Here is a 5,512-nt window from a genome sequence, read left to right on the forward strand (position 1 = left end):
ATAGTAAGGTGGAGGTGGATACATTGGGTACTGTGAATATGGTGGGTAGTAGGGTGGGTATGGCATCTGTGTGGGATAAGGGCTAAAGCTGTGGTAGTCCGATGTGCCTCCCATCGAATACCCAGGGTTTTGTGAGAAGGGTGGGTAGTAAGGTGGCTGAACAAATTCCGAGGCCTGAGTGCCTCCTTGGGATTCTCCCATTCCTTCTTCTGACATACTGACTCCCAGACTGCCATCCCTCCTCTGCTCTACATCCATATCATCCTCCATATCCTCTGACGCTCCTCCCTGAACTGTTCCTCTGACTGATCTGCTTCTACCCTGATCCAAAGACCTTCTAGGGTCCCTTACCGCTCTTTCTCTGCTAGACCTACTAGACATTGCCCTAGGCAATGCTGGATGTAATACCCGGCTAGACTCCGGTATCGGAATTCCTACCGTCCGGTGGAATCTCGGATGTCGAAAGTCTCTAGAAGGGGAAAACCATGATTTATGAAATGTTTTTAATGTATTTTATGTTTTTAAGTGAAAAGGAATTGAGTTTTAAGGAAAAAGACCAAAGGAGGCTTTGCCAGGTTCGGCCGCCGAAAGTTAAGTTCGGCCGCCGAACATGGTAAGGTTTTAGGAGCGCTTTAGGCCTCCGAAAGCCTTGTTTGAGTGAGTCAAGGTTCGGCCGCCGAACCTCATGTTCGGCCGCCGAACATGCATGAGATGTGGGGGCACGTTAGGCCGCCGAAAGGTGACAGAACCAGCCCTATAAAGGACCCCGTGACCGAAACAGGCGAGGTTTTCTCTCCCATTTCGGCCGACGGTAAGCTTTAGCCCTCCTATGGTCATTTTAAGTGTTTTCCCTCAAATCTTTCAGATGTTAACAAGTTACATCTTGTTTTTGAAGAGTTTTGAAGTTTGAGCAAGTTTGGAAGCTTGGAAATCAAAGAGTGGATTTCTCCCTACCTCCAAGCTAGGATCGTTCTTCCTCTCGATCTTCAAGAGGTAAGCTTAGATCCAACCTCTCTTGCATGTTTTAAGTGAGTTTTAAGTAGATCTATGGGGTAGAAATGCATGAGTAAGCTTTTGGAAGTTTATGTTATGTTTATGGGTTTGATGTGCATGTTCTTGGGCAATGTGGCTTGCTTGTGTGTTGTAGTTGGGGTTTAAGTTAGTTTGAGGCCCCTAGGAGCTTGTATGCTTGAGTATGCATGTTGTAGAATAGGGTTATGCATGATTGGTTGTGTAGGGGGTTATAATGGGCATGAAGAACCAAGTTTCTGCCCTTTGACAGAAACCAGGTTCGGCAGCCGAAGGTACTTTCGGCCGCCGAACCAGCTTGGGAGGCAGCTTTAGGCTGCCGAAGCCTGCCCCCGAAAGTTGGAGTTTCGGCTCTGTCCGAGACTTTCGGCCGCCGAAGGTGCCGCCGAACATGCATGAGTTTCGTCTCTGTCTGGGAGTTTCGGCCGCCGAACCTGCCTGACTTTCGGCTCTGGAAGGACTTTCGGCCGCCGAAGGTGCCGCCGAAAGTGCCCTTGCCAGCCTTTTCTTGCATGTTTTCTAGGGATGTTTTGAGGTGCTTTTAGGAGGTTTTAGGGGGTATGTTTAGAGTTTTGTTCTTGTTGTTGGTGCCTCATTTGAGTCCACCTGTGTAGGTTCGGACCCGAGGAACCGAGACCCCCGGTTGTGAGATAGTCGTTCAGAGTACGTTGTCAAGCTTCAGTCACCAGGTGAGTGGGATAACTCCCTAAGTTTCTAAGTAAAGTAATTGCATAATTGAACAAATGAATGAATCTGAAAGCATACTCATGCATCATTATGCCATGCAATATTTCAGGATGTTTGCATTAGAATTCACGAATATGCTGCATTGCATAATTTGATGTTGATGTGGATGGTTATTGGGTGATCCATAGTCCTCTGATGTTATGTTATGATGATATGTTATGGACGACCAGCGAGGCCCATTCTACGCCCCTGGTACTATGTAAGAGAAAGTCCAGTGAGGCCCATTCTACGCCCCTGGCACTTGGAATGTTATGTTATGTATGTAAGAGAAAGACCAGTGAGGCCCATTCTACGCCCCTGGTATTTGGAGATGTTGAGGACTAATGGTGACAATACCATCCTTTATGTGATTAGCTGTGATGTGATGCATTTCATGAAAGCATGAATAAGAAAAAAAAGAAAGAAAAAGTTAAATAATTTGATGACTAGAATAAAATAAAATGAATAATAATATACCTAAAAAGGGAGGAACTAAAATAATAATAATAAAATGAATAATAATATACCTAAAAATGGAGGAACTAAAGCAAATGTTTTTACTTTCTGCTCACTGGGCTTTTTAGCTCACCCCCTCTCCCCTAACCCCAGTCTTGCAGGTGCGGAGTAGATAGAGAAGTCAAGAAGAGTAAGAGAAGTTTATGTAATAGCCTAGTGGTGGACATGGTTTATTTGTAATGTAAAGTATTGTATGTAATGTAATGAAAGATTAGAAATGTGCTTGACTAGTGTTGTTTTAATCCCTTGTATACATGGTTTTCGATATGAGATGTAATGTTTTTATGTTGTTCATGTAACCCAAGCCTGCCATATGTTATGTACCCCATTGGAGTATTTGGTGAGGACTCCAAATGAGGGGTTTATGTTATGATGTGCATGCACAGGTTAGGCTTGGTAAAGAAAAGTTTTAATTTTTATGTACATTGTTAATCATGTATGGGATTAAACAGGTTCACAGGATGTATGTTTGGCTTGCTACGGGTTCCGGCGGCCTTAAGCCGACCTGGATCCTAGCGCCGGTAGCGGTCCGGTTTTCGGGTCGTTACAGAATGGTATCAGAGCCCTAGGTTCATATGGTCGGACCTAGAGTGTCGGGCTCATAGATGTGATAGAAAGGTCAAGCACAATAGGAAATCATGTCCACTAGGATAGGATGTAGAGTCCTGTCTTGCATGAAAGTCTGATATGCCATGTTATGTGATATGTATATGATGTGAGTTCATGTGTTTCCACATGAACCGTTTGATGCTAATGTTTTGTTATCTGTGCTGTTTTTCAGTAAACAGAATGCGAGGAACTCGTCGATCGGCTAGATTGACTAGAGTACCACCGGAGGATGAGGGCATGAGCGCCCGTCCTCCAGCATTGCCAAGGGCAATGTCAAGCAGGTCCAACAGGGACAGAGCAGTGAGGGACCCTAGAAGGTCTTTGGATCTGGGTAGAAGCAGATCAGTAAGGGGTACAGTTCAGGAAAGAATGTCAGTTGATGGAGAAGAAGAGATGGATGTGGAGCAGAGGAGGGACGGTAGCCTTGGTGTAAACATGCCAGAAGAGGGCATGGGTGAGTCTCAGGGAGGCACTCAGGCCTCGGGGTTTGTTCCACTACCCCAGTACCCACCTTTTTCACCATACCCCGGGTATTCGATGGGAAGTACATCGGATTACCCCAGTTTTAATCCTTACCCTTCTCACATGCCATACCCACCTTTCTACCCACAGTATCCACAGTACCCTATGTACCCACCTCCATCCTTCCATCCAGGCACAGCAAACCCTATTCCAGGGGATGCCGCACCTCCACCACCAGCAGAAACCGCGGTTACAGAAACCCAAAGACCTCAGCCTACCTCATCTGGAGGGAGCAAGGCCAAGATGACCGACTATATGAAGTTGGGTGCTCCCCAGTTTGATATCGGTGATGATCCGTTTGTGTACCTGGAGAAGGTCAAAACAATCACAGATGAGATAGGTGCTGATGACAGCAGAGCCATTCAGATGGCTGGTTTCACCCTGAAATGCAAGAAGGCCCGTGAGTGGTACAAGGGCTATGTGAAACCGAGGGTGGACAGTCTTTCATGGGAGGAGTTTGCGAATGAGTTCGCAGGATGGGCTTTCCCTGACAGTTCCAGGGAGCTGAAGATGAATGAGTTTGAACAGCTGAAGCAGACAGATGAAATGGGTGTCGATGAGTACACCGATAGATTCTTAGAGTTGTTGTCGTTTGCCGGGCAACATCTGGACACAGATTCGAAGAAGTCGAGGAGGTATATCATGAGGCTCAATTCCAGGTATTCCTCTTTGATTCAGTCAGCTGATAGAGAAAGTTTTCATGCCATTATAGACATGGCCAGGAGAATGGAGGCTAGTGCCGTAATAGAGGGAAAAGTCAAGCAGTCAGTGGCACAACCTTCTGGTTCCAAGACCCCAGGTGGGGGAAGGATTGACCCTTCATCCTTGAGTTCAGCTAGTAAGAAGTGGGGCAGTACCACTAAGAAACCAAAGAAGAATAAGTTCTGGAGCAAGATCAAATCAGGTCTGGGATTAGGAAGTGGCTCAAGCTCTGGTGCTGATAATGCAGTGTGTGCAAGGTGTGGTAAACTACACAGAGGGGTATGCCGTTTTGGGACGACAGCCTGCTACAGGTGTGGGCAGGAGGGACACATGTCCATGGAGTGTCCTAGAGCAGTTCCTATGGCACGGCCCCAGCAGACAACTTCAGATAGTGTGGCACAGCCAGCAGCTTCAGCCGCAACACAGGCTAGTGGCAGAGGCCGAGGGAGAGGGTCAGCCTCTTCTTCATCAGTTTACAGAGGGGAAGGTCCGTCAGCTCCAGCACGGATCTTCACAATGACGCAGCAGGAGGCAAACGCATCCAACACCGTGGTGTCAGGTAATATCATCATTGGTTGTTCAGATGCTTATGCCTTAATGGACCCGGGTGCATCCCATTCTTTTGTTTCTCCGAGAGCGGTCGAGAGGTTAGGTTTGATGGTCTCTGGGCTAGAGTGTCCCCTATGGGTTAGTGGACCCAAGTGTGACCCATCAGTGGCAGAGTCAGTCTGCCAGTACAGTCCAGTTTTCATAGAGGGAAGATGCCTATCCGCCGACCTTGTGGTTCTAGACTTGACAGATTTTGACGTCATCCTAGGGATGGATTGGCTATCTACCCATGGTGCTACCTTGGATTGCAGAGACAAGGTAGTTAAGTTCAGATGTCAGGATGGGTCAGAGATTGTCTTTAGAGGAGACAGGGGGAGTATACCTAGAGGTTTGATATCAGCCCTACAGGCTCGTAGGCTGCTCAGGAGGGGTTGTCAGGGTTATCTAGCTCATGTGAGAGAGCTAGACAGAGATGTCAGAGAGTCCGCCTCGGTGCCTGTGGTTAGAGAGTTTTTAGATGTTTTCCCAGACGAACTGCCAGGTTTACCGCCTCCGAGGGAGATAGAGTTCGAGATAGAATTGATGCCAGGAACCAGACCGATCTCTATCCCTCCCTACAGGATGGCGCCAGCAGAGCTGAAGGAGCTTAAGGAACAGTTACAAGAGTTGGTAGATAAGGGTTTCATCCGACCGAGTACTTCACCTTGGGGTGCTCCAGTGTTGTTCGTGAAAAAGAAGGATGGATCCCTTAGACTTTGTATCGACTATAGGCAGTTGAACAAGGTCACTACCAAGAACAAGTACCCGTTGCCTAGGATCGATGATCTATTCGACCAGCTAGCAGGAGCAGGTTGTTTCT

Source organism: Manihot esculenta, chromosome 8 (assembly GCF_001659605.2).
Source record: "Manihot esculenta cultivar AM560-2 chromosome 8, M.esculenta_v8, whole genome shotgun sequence".
Lineage (NCBI taxonomy): Eukaryota > Viridiplantae > Streptophyta > Magnoliopsida > Malpighiales > Euphorbiaceae > Manihot > Manihot esculenta.